General features: G+C 38.5%; 1 protein-coding gene across 1 annotated transcript in view; it reads left to right on the plus strand.

Annotated features, from left to right (window-relative positions):
• LOC116309414 (exostosin-1) overlaps positions 1–16,377 on the plus strand; it is a 338,957-nt gene that overhangs the window by 226,932 nt on the left and 95,648 nt on the right. The gene's annotated exons all lie outside the window — the stretch shown is intronic.

Raw genomic sequence — 16,377 nt, forward strand, 5'->3', positions numbered from 1 at the left:
GTTTTAAATAAAGAATAAAAAATAAACATTTACTGCTGATAAGTGTTGTCTCCTTAAGGTTTAATGATGACAAATCTTAACCCTATATTTGAAACTGACAGTAAATTGAAGAATATTTTTGGCATGACTAAAACTAATTACTGATTATTAACATATCACATTGAACAATATATATATATTTTTTAAATGGCTATAGGTTAAGAATGTATACAAGTAAAAAATAAACAAGCATATGCACTGGCAGAGCCATTCTCTGCCCCTGTTAGAACCACTCATTAACATGGAACAGTGTGACTTTGGAAAGAGGAAATAACACATTCTTATCTATAAGTTATACAGTGCACAATTACCATATTGGCTTGCCATATCTTGTATGATCATCAACTTAAGTGGCTTACATTAGCTAAGATTAACAAAGGTTAGACTTATAGTGCTGTAACAAAAAACAAAACTTTTAGACTCCCTTCTGATATTGCATGATGCTTGTTTATACTACACTGTACTCCTTTCCTGGGTCTAACAGCTTGTTTCAGATTGTTTCTTCTTCTTCTTTTTTTACTGTTTGTGTTCTCTAAGACCTCAATCACACAGACGCAGTAATCAGTCACAAAAATGTGCAGCACTGAAAAACTTATGATATGTGATATATGATATCACATGATATGATATAATTATTTATTTACTTTTACTTTTAACTTATAACAATAGAAACAGACAGGATGGAGGGGGGAGGAAAGAGAAAGACGAAGAAAAAAGGCCAATGCTCAACAGAAGGAGAGGGAAAGAAAAACAGGAGAAGAGAGATGGAGAGAAAAGACACTAAAAATCTGATCACCTGCTGAAAAGAAATTACAAGCAACAAGACAACAAAATGTTAGGAAAACCACAGCAACAACTAACATAAGCTTAGTATCAGTAAGTATAAGTATCAGTAAATAATAAATAGTGAATATTACTGAGCAGCAAGCAAGACCGACAATGCACGATATGTTTAGAAGCAGCCGCCACACGTATGTCCACACGTACACGGGTATTTTTGAAAATGCAGGTTTTTCTATGCGTTTGGGCCTTTCGTCCACACGTAAATGGCGTTTTCGATCAATGAAAAGTGAGATCTATAAAAATATGTATGCATTTTGTTCATTCCTAAGTTGTGAGTCTACACAACAGCAAAAATGCTGTCTTTAGTTATTAACATTTCAAATGATGAAGGCACTTGAAAGTAACACAAAATTAGGTGCCTTTCCAGAAAAACAAACTTTTCAGAAGTATTTAAGGTTTGCATAAATCCCTGTTTACATTTTTTCCTTCCAGGCTTCTAGACTTCTGATTGGCCAACATTTCTAAACAGTTAGGATTTGGCATGTTCGTGACAGCGCTTAACTGCGTTTTAGGCGTTTGCATAGTCTGTGTCTGGGAGTACCTGTTTGTACACACCTGTGTACAAACAGGTACTTGGGCCTCTGATTAAAATGCCTCCTGGATGAGGTGTTCTGGGCATGTCCCACCAGGAGGAGGCCCCAGGCAGACCTAGGACACACTGGAGAGATTATATCTCTCAGCTGGCCTGGGAGAGCCTTGGTGTTTTCCCAGAGAAGCTGGAGGAGGTGGCCGGGGAGAGGGAGATGTAGGCTTCTCTACTAAGGCTGCTGCCCCCACAGGCCCAGCCCCGGATAACCAGAAGAAAATAGATGGATGGAAGCTTAACCCAAGTCCCTTAAAGACAGGCACGTTTACATTCCAGGTCTCTAAGAAAACTCAGTATATATAAATAAGAAAACTGTGTTAACTAAACTTTATTAACTAATTATTGTGGGTAGTTAAAATCACACCAATGTTGTGTTGGTGTTCATTAAAATGTATTCAGAATTTCGCAAATGAACAATGATTCGGCTCATAAATCATGACACACTGCTCTCCCTTTATAGGTTAAAAGTATTGTTAAAAGTATTGTTGTAATAAAATGTTATGGTCAGTGTTATTGAATGCTGCACTGAGGTCTAGCAGGGCAAGAAAATACATTTAAAAGTCCAAAATGCAAGTCCTCTGTCACAAGTTGTTTGGTGGGCTGGATTGGCGTCTCTGCCAGACTGCTTCTGGCCCCTGGGCCTCATATTTGACATCACTGGTTTATAAGGTCTTGAAAAGCAAATAAATATATAGTCATCTTGTGTCATTTAAAATGTGTATGCTATGAGAATATTAGGTAATTTAGTGCAGTATAGTACAGACTAAGCCATTCTTCAGAGTTTAAACCAATGAGACAGAGCAGGCTCTGGTTGACATAGGTGAAGAGTACTAAATTTAAATTTAAGATGAGAATACACTTTCACTTCCCACATTCCTGCTTTATTCTGTATAGTGTGGCTAGGGGTTTAAACACAGCCCTCAAAGCTCATATAAAATCTACTTTTATTTTGTTGATTTAAGTTGGCTAAATCCAAGGACAGCGGTAAACCACAGAACAAAAGTAGCAGCATAAATCAGCTGTACAAAGCCTTTGCACAAAGAAAACCCTGGACAGGATGAAAGTTTGTCAAAGCATTTCCTTTTTTTCAGCCATTTTTGTTATGAAAACCTGTATATGTACCCTAAACCTAACACTAATATTAAATGGCCTGTATTTATATAGCGCCTTAATATTATTAGTACAGTTTCTCTATTAAAATAGTCTTCAATAATCTTCATAATCTATATTAATAGATATCTTCTTATGATTATATCATAAAGACATCAGACATTAGCTGGCTGGGTTCCCAGACTGCTATATTTGATACATTTATAGTTCCCAGCAGCAGAGATGGGCAGTAACATGTAATCCGATTACTTTTTTCAAGCAACAAGTAATGTAAGGGATTGCTATTGCAAAAAAGTAATTTGATTACTGTTACTTTCCCATAAGCTTACTATGTTAATGCGTTACTAAACCGTTGTGATTTTGTTTGTGAGAGTGTCTCATGACAATGCCATACGAGCCTGCGATGTCTGTGACAGCAACAGACGTGTGTAGATCAACAATGGATAATAGGTGCGGGAGAGAGTACGACCATGCAGTGTTTAAAGCGTGGACATACTTACATTACTTTGAGTTTGATTCCGTAGAAAGTGACAAAAACATTAGCGTGCACTATACACTCTGCTTGGGAAGAAAACTTCTTCCTACAGCGAAAAATTAAGCTTCAAATCTGAGCAAGCACCTAGCAAGCTGCCACGGGAATGTGAAATTCACAGAGAAATGCCTGGATCCTCCCACTGACATAACCACTGCAGCACCGGCCAAAACTCCACCTGCCCCACTCCTGCTAAACAGGTGGCAATAGATTTAAGAGCGACAGGACTTAGTGCCGCTGAATCTTTGATTTTATTTATTTTTTGCTGTGTTTTACTTGCATCTATTTGAAAGAATGAGTGTAAACACGAAACATTATTTTATTTTATATGCTGGATTATGCAGAAATAGGTTTAAATGTTAAACAATTTCTTCAAGTCAAACACAGTGTTGCATATTATTAAATTTTTGCTTAATGCAATGTGCATAAAATTAAAAGATTAAAACTCATAAAACAATTTTTAAAAAGAGACTTTCCATTTGATTTGATTTTATATGATGGCTTATGCATAAAAATAGAATTGGGCTGAAAGGTCTATTGCTTTATTACTTATTCAGGTTGTGTATCATGTTTTTAAAAAGTAACTAAGTAACTAATTACTTTTGAAAATAAATAATCAGTAAAGTAACAGGATTACTTTTTTGGAGAAGTAATCAGTAATTAGTAGTTTATTACTTTTTTTAAAATAACTTCACCAACACTGTTCACCAACAGTGTTGGTGTTTAGGTGGGAGGACTGGGCTGTGTTTTTGATTGAAAAAAAAACCCACTCTCTCTTTCTCCTGCTGGGGCGGAGCTCAGTATTGGCTCCCACGCACCTGGGGATGATCAGCACACCTGCCGCTGATTACGAGAATTAGAGTCCTACTTAAGATGGCGGACCTGCTCTACTCGTCGCTGGATCGTTGAGCCATCAGCGTCAGTCGTCCTGCAATCTGCAAAGTTTTGTTCGTGAGTACGCCTGAACCTGGGGACTAACTGTTTATCTGTCTGTGTATAGATTCCCCCTGGACCCGTTCCCTGTGCACTGTGACCGAGCGTGAGCAAGAGTGGTAGTGGAAAGAAGAGGAGCTGTTTGTGTTTGCGAGAGCTGTGTGGAAATCTCCCCTCCCTGGACTCCTGCCGCTTTCACTCCCGGACCCTGGAACCCTGGCCCCTTTTCCCCAGACACCATTGTGTATATATATTTCACTGTGGAGAACACTGTAAATAAATTCACTCTTGTTTGAAGGAACTTGTGGTCTGCGCCTGAGTCCGCTTCGCTAGTCGTGACACTAACCTGATTTACCCTTTAAACCAGGGGTGGGCAATTTCAGGCCTCAAGGGCCGGGGTCCTGCAGGTTTTAGATATGTCCTTGATCCATCACAGCTGATTTAAATGGCTAAATTACCTCCTCAACATGTCTTGAAGTTCTCCAGAGGCCTGGTAATGAACTAATCATTTGATTCAGGTGTGTTGACTCAGGGTGGTATCTAAAACCTGCAGGACACCGGCCCATGAGGCCTGGAATTGCCCACCCCTGCTTTAAACCCTAGATTAGGGTTAATGTGATAAAGCTCTTTAGAACACCATTTTTATTCATTTATTTTTTTGAAGGAGCACCTCATTTCAGAAGCACATGTTCAAACAGCTCAATATCTCCAATCTCACAAGCTACACTATACTGCCAAAGTATTCGCTTGTCTGCTTTCAAGCCCATCTAAATTATAGTGCCATCCCATTCCTAATTCAAATGGTATATGATTCCAGCCCACCCATTGCCATTGCCTTACCACTAACACTGAACTGTGGAATATTTAGTAGCGAGTACATTTGATAAGTGGACTTGCTGCATAGAAGCTTCCGCTTCGAGAAAGCGGAAGCACGCCAAGCATGTGGCGGTCCATGCTAGCCTAAGAGCAAATCCAAGCCGGCCGGCTCTCCCATCCATCCTCCTCGCTGGACAATAAACTGGACTACATCCAACTCCAGCAGACCACACAGCAGGATTTTAGGGACTGTTGCGTCTTTGTTTTCACAGGAACATGGCTCTTTGACAGAGTTCTGGATACTGCCATTCAGCTACATGGGCTCACCACATTTCGTGCCAACAGAAATGCAGCTCTGTAAGTAAAGTAAAGTAAGTAAGTAAAGTAAAATTTTATTTATATAGCACCTTTCAAGATAAAAAATCACAAAGTGCTTCACAGAAGCAGAAACGGACATACAACCTCAAACAAACCGAATCAACCAGAAGCAAGTTTAAACAGATAAGTTTTTAACTGATTTTTAAAAGAAATGACTGAGTCCACAGATCTCAAACTCAAAGGGAGCGAGTTCCACAGTCTGGGAGCCACTGATACAAACGCTCTGTCACCTTTTATTTTTAACCTTGTATGCTGGACAACCAGCAAGCCTGGGTCACAAGACCTCAGGGACCTGCTGGGGTGGTAATGAAAAAGAAGATCACTGATATAAGTTGGAGCTACACCGTGCAGGGCCCTATAGGTCATGATTATAACCTTAAAATGGACCCTGAACTTGACAGGGAGCCAATGCAGTTGAATCAGCAGGGGAGTGGCATGGGAGTATTTGGGATACTTTGTCAGAAGCTTAGCAGCAGCATTTTGAACACCCTGCAGTCGTTCCAGGGAGGCATTACTAAAGCAAGTACACAAGGAATTACAATAATCTAAGCAAGATGAAACAAAAGCATGGATAATCAGTTCCAATTCGGAGCGTGACACAATGGGACTCAGCTTAGAAATATTTCTTAAATGGTAAAAACAAGAGCAAACCAAAGATTTAACGTGTGTGTCCAGCATCAGTTGGGTCAAATGTAACACCAAGGTTCCTAATGGAGGGTGTAATATAAGAAGCAAGAGGGCCTAGATTTTTAACCACGAGGGGAACAAATTTTTCAGGAGCAAAGACAATGACTTCAGTTTTCTCAGCATTTAGTTGAAGATAATTTTATGCCATCCAATCTCAAATGGAATCAAAGCAGGACTGGAAGATTTGAAGCTTAGAAACATCAGGTGAACTAAAAGTGATATATAGCTGAATATCATCTGCGTAACAATGATACGAAATATCCGTAAACGAGCTAAGAAGTTGCAGAAGAGGGAGTAAAGAAACAGAAACAGTAACCGTCCCAAGACAGAACCCTGTGGCACCCCATAGGCAAGAGAGCTGACAAGAGGATCTGAACTTAGAGGTGGCCACAGAGAAAAATCGTTCAGACAAAAAGGATTTAAACCATTCCAATGCAGTACCCGATATACCCACCCAGTGGTTTAATCTATCTAACAAAATACGATTATCAACAGTGTCAAAAGCAGAGGTGCGGTAAGAATCGCGGTGGTGGCTTGTGTGTCTACATCACCCTGGAATGGTGCAAGAACTCTGTGCTAGTTTCTTATTAGTGCTAATCGCTGGTAGAGTTATGACTGTTCGATGCAGAACTTTTTATCTACCTCAGGAATTCACTGCTGTGCTCATTATAGCAGTGTACATCCCACCCAGCACTAACACCAAAGAGGCGCTCTGCGAGCTGTACAGGACGATCAGCAAGCTGCAGAACTCACACCCCGGTGGACTTTGCAACAATGGGGGAAAACACGCTGGATTTTGTTTACACAAACCTTCCCAGCACATAGAGAGCGAAGTCCTGCCCCCACCTCAGATACTCAGACCGCTTGTCTGTTATGCTAATTCCGGCATACAGACTGCTCATCAGACACAAACCGATTCTAAGACAGGTCAGAACCTCTTCTGCAGGAGCTCTCTCTGCTCTTCAGGACTGTTTTGAGCACACTGACTGGGACATGTTCAGGGAGGCTGCAACAAATGGCGACCACACCAACTTGGAGGAATACACATCATCTCTGACCAGCTACATCAGCAGGTCCATCGATGATGTCAGTGTCTCCAAAATGCTACAATCAAAAACTGTGGATAATTGCAGAAGTGCGTGAGCTGCTAAGGATTCAAGACTCCACCTTCAGAGGAGGCGACAAGAGGGCCCTGGGAACAGCGAGGGCCAAACTGGGTTGAGTCACCAAAGCAATGAAGCACATGCATGGCAGAAGAATCCACAGCCACTTCCAGGACAGTGGCGACATGCAGTGCATGTAGCAGGGCATCCAGGCCATTACCAATTACAGGAAGACGAGACCTGCCTCTGAGGGTGACGCCTCCCGCTGAACAAAACTTTTATGCATCACATCATTCTGAGGTTCAACGCTCAGAATGACGTGTTGGTGAGGAAACTTGGACAAAACAAAAGACATGATTTTTGACTTCAGGAGAGCATGGAGCGATCACTGTCCACTTAACATCGATGGATCCTCTGTGGAGGTCGTCAAGAGCACCAAATTCCTTGGTGTCCACCTGGTGGAGAACCTCTCCCGGTCCCTAAACACTAGCTCCATAACTAAGAAGGCCCAACAGCATCTCTACTTCCTGCAGAAGCTGAGGAAAGCCCATCTCCCTCCATCCATTCTCACCACCTTCTACAAAAGGACTATCGAGAGTGTCCTGAGCAGCTGCATCACTGTCTGGTATGGTAACTGCACCGCATCGGATTGCAATACCTTACAGCGGATATTGAGGGCAGCTGAGAAGATCGTTGGAGCCTCTCTTCCCTCCATCACAGACACTTATTGCACCCGCTGCATCTGCAAAGCCACCAGCATTGTGGAGGACCCCACACACGCCTCACACACACTCCTCACCCTGCTGCCTTCTGGCAAGAGGTAGTGGAGCATCCAGGCCCTCACTGCCAGACTGCGAAACAGTTTCTTCCCCAAGCCGTCAGACTCCTGAACACTCAGGTACTGGACTGACACACATGGATACCTTCATACATCAAGTATCAAGTGTCTTTTTGCACAATACTCAGTCTTTTGCACATTTCTATTGGAGATTATGTATCAGAATTTCAGGAGCAGGACCACGCCTCCAAACACGCTCCTTCCAGCTGTCATCTATATAGGTTCCCCCAGTTCGGCAACCTGATCATTCTCGTTTACCTGCCCCACCCTCCCTCCCTCATTGTTCTCCATTCTTTAACTTCTTCATTTCTATTTAGTACATGGGGATCTGCCAGGCCCGGGAGCCATTGCCAGTCCCCTTCAAGGCCTTCCCCAATCCGCAGCTCAATTCATGTCAAAGCATTCACTTTTACCTACTAAAACGCCGTCAAACCTAAAATGAGGACGTGGTCCCAGCTAGTGAATTGCACTGTTGTGTCTGCACTGTCTTGTGTCTGTATCGTTCTGTTCTGTCTGGAGTGCTACTGCCTCGATTTTCTTATGGAGTTTTTATACGTTGCACTTTATGTAGTCGTGTGTTGATTGTCTGTTGTTTGCCATATGTAGCACCATGGTCTTAGAGGAACGTTGTCTCGTTTCACTTTGTACTGTACCACTGCACATGGTTGGAATAACAATAAAGCCACTTGACTTGACTTGGAAGTGGTTGAAACACCTGAATTCAATTATTTTGATGTGTGAGTGAATACTTTTGGTGATATAGTATATTTCTGTGCAATTTAGCACACATCCACAATTAATGAATGGATTTGTGGATGGATGGATGGATGGATGGATGATGGATGGATGATGGATGGATGGATGGATGGATGGATTGATGTTATTTTGTATGAAACCGCCTATTAGATGTAAATACATAAAGAATTACAAATACAAGTGCAGGTCATTTTGGATTACTTTAAAACACACATGCAATGAAGTGTTGGGTCATTTGGGGAACTGGTTGCACGATATCTCTTTATCATCCCCATGTAAATTATTGGAAATTAGCATATGCTGAGTTAATACGTGCCATGCTGTGGTAACTTCTTTCTACACTAATAACAACAACACTTCTATAGCTTTTGTGAGTTTGAAGTGTCAGAAGCTCAAAGTTAAAAACAAAATTTACTTTAAAATGGATATTCTTTAATATTTTACAACTAAATTCTGTTTCTATACCTGTTAATCACTTTCTGAACTTTTTTTTCCCATCAACCCCTTGATTATCATAACCATTTTACTAGGTCAGGATGAGAGGAATGCTGGAGCCTATCCAGTATATGATAAGATCAGTGTTAGGAGGACCACCTGAGCAGGCTGCTAGTCTGTTACAGGACCACAAAAGTACGTATTTTTTGTATCCTGTAGACTGATGTTGCTACTCAGCATATCAGAAAGCAATTCCACTCTAAAGTCTCTATGCCTATACCCTTAACACACCTTTATTTCTTACTCATCCTGTCATGTCCATACTATATATGTCAATAAAGTTATTTAAGTAGAAAACATTTGTTGATTCTGAAAATCATTTTTGAATAAACTTTTCAAACATTTCGAGATTAATGTTTGTGATCATTTTCAATGAGCTTGAAAAACAAATATATTTGTAATAATTTTGTGTTATTAAAAATTATGTATCCTATGAAAATACTAGGCTTGTGGTTTGGTTTATGGCAATGGAGTATAATGGACTGGTGCAGACCAGGTTGTGATGTCTGTCTTCAGTGTTAGGTTAAATCCAGATATGTCAATTTAAAATTAAAGCACCATCCACCTAAACAGGCCTTAAAGTGGCTAGAACTTGGAAAACAGGCCTAGTAGCCCATGTAAGATCTGCTTAAAACTTGCCAAATGCAGTTGGATTAATCCTCAAAGAGCAATAAACCTCAAAGTAGAAGCAGCAAAAAGTCATTGAATTACTACATGTACAGAAAGGACAAATCTACAAGCATTACCAATATAAATTACTGTATGGCATGTTTTTAAGTGATTCTTTTCTCTTTGCTGCAGTACCATACATTACCCAAAACCTAACACAGTGCACTCACAATATAGTTAAAACTATAGTTTGTCAATAAATGGGTGTTTGAAAAACAATACAGGGAATAGTAGAATATTCTCAGTAATTTCTAAGTTTAATGAGAAACTCATAGCCTTTCTTTCCACTACTTCATAGTTCAGCCCATCCCTTGTTCTCTGTTGAATTCATTTAACGTGGTGTTGGAGCAGTGGAAAGTGGTTTGTTCACAGTAATATTTTACAACACTTTCACCAGGATTGTTGCCACAGACAATACATGTAGATGCATATTTCAGTCAGTGGTGCATAACTTGAATCGTCACTATAGTACCTTATTCACTGATAGTAACACAGTTATTGAGCTAACTTTACGATCGTCACCTTATTTTGGAAAAAGATTTTAATACAAGACACAGAAGATGTTTTGTCATGATATAAGCAAAATTTATTTAGTAACTGACATATGACCAAATGGAAAGCATCAAAATTTCTTCAGCAGGAAATTCAAGTTAAGCATATTTTCAAAAATGGTTGGAATTTTTTTTCCAGCACTTGTTTTGTTATGTTAAGATAAAGAGCTTTTCTCTTCACACACACACATCTTCAGTGAAGTCTTATGTCTAGTCAAATTCCCGTTGACGCAGATGTTTGTAATTCTGGAAGTCAGCCTTCAGGGACTTTACCAACTCTTTGGCTTTTTCTTTTCCAAAATACCTAGCCAAGGGAAAACAGGTTCCACATCAAAAGATGCACGCACACACACACATACATAAAGATTATTTAATGCCACAAGATTTTTTAGATTCAACGATTTTGTGATTTTAACATTTTGTAAAATAATAGCAATTTTCTTACCCCCGGGCAAAGCCTTCGACTGAATAAATAAAAGAGAAGACAAATTCGTCAGCAGCCAAGAATATTCTGTTATAGACTTTGTAATAAAGGGTAGTTAGCTTTCCTTTTATCTAGTTGTGTCAGATTCCCAAAAACCAACCAAACAAACAAAGAGGCAAACAAAAAAAACTTAGTAATCAAATAAACCAATAGTACCTCCTTTTAAAACACTGTCCCAATCAAAACACTCTCCTGGTTCAGCCATCATGAAAACCATGAATAACGCAAGAAAGATCACAGCAGACTTCATCCTACAAAGAAAAACATATATAATCATTTTTGAATCTCTAACATCATTTGCACTTGAAATATATTGATTTCTAACCTTTCCAGAGATTCACAGCCAAACGCTATGGGTTTGTGGAGATATTCAGCTGTTGTGTGGTGGTAGTCTGGTACATCTCTTTATATTTATACAGGAGAAAGCTTAGTAATTGTGTAATATTTTGCTCTATTGCAAAATATAGGGTAAATATTCGTGCCATTCTAGTCTTAATCGTGAAATCAACATAATTTCAGAGGGTTCCAATCCCTCACCACTTCTCTGTGTTCAACGTTTCAGTTTAACCCAAGTGAATAATTGATTTGTCAATAGTTAATTAAGCACAAAGTCATTTGACTGCTTTTCCGCTGCTAGGACCCAACTCTTCACTTCTTAACATTAGTCATCTGTTTTGTACTGTTGAAAATAAAATCACAGTTTGTTTGCTATGCAAACATTTATGTTTTACTCTTTTTCTGGATTTGGGGGTTTATGTGTGTATTTTCCTGCCTCTGTTCTGTAAATAAGAAGAAAGTATCAGAGGCACTTGTGATTCTTTGAAATCACACTCTCAGTTTGGCTTCCACAGATGACCCACAGCTCCAGATTGATTTACTTAATGTTTTTCTCAAGCATCAGATTCGGGCATCAGGCCTACAGGTGTAGATCATTCTGGACTACTTTAAAACCCAAATGCAATGAAGAGTTAGGTTGGTTGGGGGACTGGTTGCACAACATCTCTTTATCATCCCCATGTAAATGAAATTAGCATATGCTGAGTTAATACGTGCCATGCTGTGGTGACATCTTTCTGCACTGATAACAACAACATTTCTGTAGGTTTCATGAGTTTGAAGTGTCAGAAGCTCAAAGTTCCAAACAGAATTAACTTTAAAATGGCTATTCATTAATATTTTACAACTAAATTCTATTTCTATACCTGTTAATGACTTTCTAAACTTTTTTTCCATCAACCCCTTGATTGTCGTAACCATCTAACCAGGTCAGGATGAGAGGAATGCTGGAGCCTATCCAATATGTGATGAGTGTTAGGAGCACCACCTGAGCAGGTTGCTAGTCTGTTACAGGGCCACAAAAATATCATTTTTTTGTGTCCTGCACTCTAAAATCTACTCTAAAGTCTCTGCCTATACCCTTAACAGACCTTTTTTTTCCCTTACACATCCTGTCATGTCCATACTATATATGTCAATAAAGTTGTTATTTAAGTAGAAAAAACTGTTTTTTCTGAAAATCACTTTTGAATAAACTTTTCAAACAGCTCAACATACATGTTTTCTGATCATTTTTAATGAGCTTCAAAAAAATAATTTGTAATAAGTTTGTGTTAAAAAAAAATTATGTATCCTATGAAAATACTAGGCTTGTGGTTTGGTTTATGGCAATGGAGTATAATGGACTGGTGCAGACCAGGTTGTGATGTCTGTCTTCAGTGTTAGGTTAAATCCAGATTTGTCTATTTAAAATTAAAGCACCATCCACCTAAACAGGCTTTAAAGTGGCTAGAACTTGGAAAACAGGCCTAGTAGCCCATGTAAGATCTAAAACTTGCCAAATGCAGTTGGATTAATCCTCAAAGAGCAATAAACCTCAGAGTAGAAGCAGCAAAAAGTCATCGAATTACTACATGTACAGAGAGGACAAATCTACAAGCATTACCAATATAAATTACTGTGTGGCATGTTTTTAAGTGATTCTTTTCTCTTTGCTGCAGTACCATACATTACCCAAAACCTAACACAGTGCACTCACAATATAGTTAAAACTATAGTTTGTCAGTAACTGGGATATTGAAAAACATTACAGGGAATAGTAGAATATTCTCAGTAATTTCTAAGTTTAATGAGAAACTCATAGCCTTTCTTTCCACTACTTCATAGTTCAGCCCATCCCTTGTTCTCTGTTGAATTCATTTAACATGGTGTTGGAGCAGTGGAAAGTGGTTTGTTCACAGTAATATTTTACAACCCTTTCACCAGGATTGTTGCCACAGACAATACATGTAGATGCATATTTCAGTCAGTGGTGCATACAATCGTCACTATAGTACCTCATTCACTGATAGTAACACAGTTATTGAGCTAACTTTACGATCGTCACCTTATTTTGCAAAAAGATTTTAATACAAGACACAGAAGATGTTTTGTCATGCAATAAGCAAAATTTATTTAGCAACTGACATATGACCAAATGGAAAGCATCAAAATTTCTTCAGCAGGAAATTCAAGTTAAGCATATTTTTAAAAATGGTTGGAATTTTTTTTCCAGCACTTGTTTTGTTATGTTAAGATTTCTAAGCATGAGCTTTTCTCTTCACACACACACAAATTCAGTGAAGTCTTGAATCTAGTTAAATGCACGTTGACGCAGGTCACGTTTGTAATTCTGGAAATCAGCCTCCATAGCTTTCTCCAACTCTTTGGCTTTTTCTTTTCCAAACATCCTATCCAAGGGAAAACAGGTTCCACATCAAAAGACACACACACAAAGATTATTTAATTAATGCCACACGTTTTCAGTTTCAAATATTTTGTGATTTTAGCATTTTGTAAAATAATAGCAATTTTCTTACCCCTGGGCAAAGCCGACAACTAAATTAAAAAAGAGAAGACAAATTAGTCAACAGCCAACAACATTCTGTTATAGACTTTGTAATAAAGGGTAGTCGGCTTTCCTTTAATCTAGTTGTGCCAGATTCCCCCCCCCCCCCAAAAAAACCCCAAAACACTAATCAAATAAACCAATAGTACCTCCTTTTAAAACACTGTCCCAATCAAAACACTCTCCTGGTTCAGCCATCATGAAAACCATGAATAACGCAAGAAAGATCACAGCAGACTTCATCCTACAAAGAAAAACATATATAATCATTTTTGAATCTCTAACATCATTTGCACTTGAAATATATTGATTTCTAACCTTTCCAGAGATTCACAGCCAAACGCTATGGGTTTGTGGAGATATTCAGCTGTTGTGTGGTGGTAGTCTGGTACATCTCTTTATATTTATACAGGAGAAAGCTTAGTAATTGTGTAATATTTTGCTCTATTGCAAAATATAGGGTCGTATTCGTGCCATTCTAGTCTTAATCGTGAAATCAACATAATTTCAGAGGGTTCCAATCCCTCACCACTTCTCTGTGTTCAACGTTTCAGTTTAACCCAAGTGAATAATTGATTTGTCAATAGTTAATTAAGCACAAAGTCATTTGACTGTTTTTCCGCTGCTAGGACCCAACTCTTCACTTCTTAATAACATTAGTCATCTGTTTTGTACTGTTAAAAATAAAATCACAGTTTGTTTGCTATGCAAACATTATTTATGTTTTACTCTTTTTCTGGATTTGGGGGTTTATGTGTGTATTTTCCTGCCTCTGTTCTGTAAATAAGAAGAAAGTATCAGAGGCACTTGTGTTTCTTCGAAATCACACTCTCAGTTTGGCTTCCACAGATGACCCACAGCTCCAGATTGATTTACTTAATGTTTTTCTCAAGCATCAGATTCGATGTGGCTCATGTATGGATATAATTATTATGAAACTGTTAAACTGTGGAGTATTTTTAAATCTGAATTAGCGATATCAAGAGATAAAGTTACATATGTGTATCTCTTTCATGCTTGTCATTTTATACCTGTGCCAGTGTAAATGGTTAGGTGCCTTTTTACTGTGTTCATGTGTCTTTTATCAAGGTACGCATCCCAATATGAAAGAAACATATGGTGTGAAGTAAGTACTAGCTGGTCAAAATATGAACTGGTGATGGATGAATGGATGATCATTGGATATATGAATGGAGCTCAGTATGGACTAGATACCATATTTTTTATTCTGTTTAGTACCTGGTGTATGTATTTTCATTTATTGTGTAAAATCTTACTAAGTCCAATGAAATAATACAAAATCTAAAGACAAATGTATACATAGTCTTCAAATGGAAGAAAGAAAAAAAAAGTAAATGCTCCAACAAGAATCAAAAACAGGAAGTAGGAGAGTGTAAAACGTGGCAACAGCAGTTAAGACTGGACATGGGATGAAAATGCTTAAATAGTAAGATCATTTTTTTATGTTTTCTATGTTATACCTAGAATAAAAAAAATGGGTTAATGAGTTTTTTAGATTTTATACAGCATTCCAACGTTTACAAGTTTTTGGAAATTCTGAAATTAGCTGCACATAGACCTTATAACACGGGCAGCACAGTGGTGCAGTGGTTAACGCTGTTTTTTGTGTGAAGTTTGCATGTTGCATCTTTCCGTGTTTGTGTGGGCTCTCTCTCGGGTACTCCAGCTTCCTTCCACAGTCCAAAGACAAATTATTAGTGCGGTTAGGTTAATTGGTAATTCTAAATTGAACATTGTTGTGAGTTTGTTGCAGCACAGACAATGATTCAGACTGGTGACCTGTCCAGGGTGTACCCCACCTCTTGCCCTGTGATAGCTGGGATAGGCTCCAGCCCACTCGTGACCCTGATATGGAAAAGAAAAGAGGATGGATTGTGTAGTGATTTAAAACCAGATTGAAACATTTCAGAGATCTCATTAAGATCAAGGTAGGCCTGCAACTGTAAATAGACCACTTTCTCCAGAACTTTTGAAAGAAAGGGAAGCTTTGAAATTGACCTGTAACTAGCCAGGACAGTTGGGTCCAGATTGTGTTTTTTAAGAAGAGGCTGAACTATAGTTTGTTTGAAACATGATAGGGCACAGCCTGTAGCAAGTAGTGATGGGAATTCCGGCTCTTTTTAGAGACCCGGCTCTTTTGGCTCGGCTCACTAAAAAGAGCCGGCTCTTCAGGTTATTTTGTTGCTTTAATTAATTTATTATTAACAACAATATAAAATTATGCACAAAAGGAATTACTAATGTAAAAAAAACATGGTTTTATTTATATATGTTTCTATATAAATATATAGGGTGGCCCCTAGAGACAAAGCAGAGAGAGAAAGCGAGCCAAGGACAACAACAAAAGACAACATCATCACATTAGAAACGTATAGTAATCATCCACAATTGAAAATAATTGTGGATGATTACTATATAAGGATATAAGGATTCAGAAAGTTTATTCATGCAGTGAATCCTATGTATGCAATTCCAAGCAGGAAAACACTCTCGCAAAAAATCATCCCATGCCTATATGACAGAGAACATGCATCTTCTTTTTGTTTTGCATATTTTAATTTATGTTTTATTGTGTTGTGGTTTGCAGTGTTTTGTGTTGTTTCACTTTAAATTTGTTTAAAAGGAAAAAGCTGAAAATTAAAATTTTAAGTT

Source organism: Oreochromis aureus, linkage group 15, assembly GCF_013358895.1.
Source record: "Oreochromis aureus strain Israel breed Guangdong linkage group 15, ZZ_aureus, whole genome shotgun sequence".
Classification (NCBI taxonomy): domain Eukaryota; kingdom Metazoa; phylum Chordata; class Actinopteri; order Cichliformes; family Cichlidae; genus Oreochromis; species Oreochromis aureus.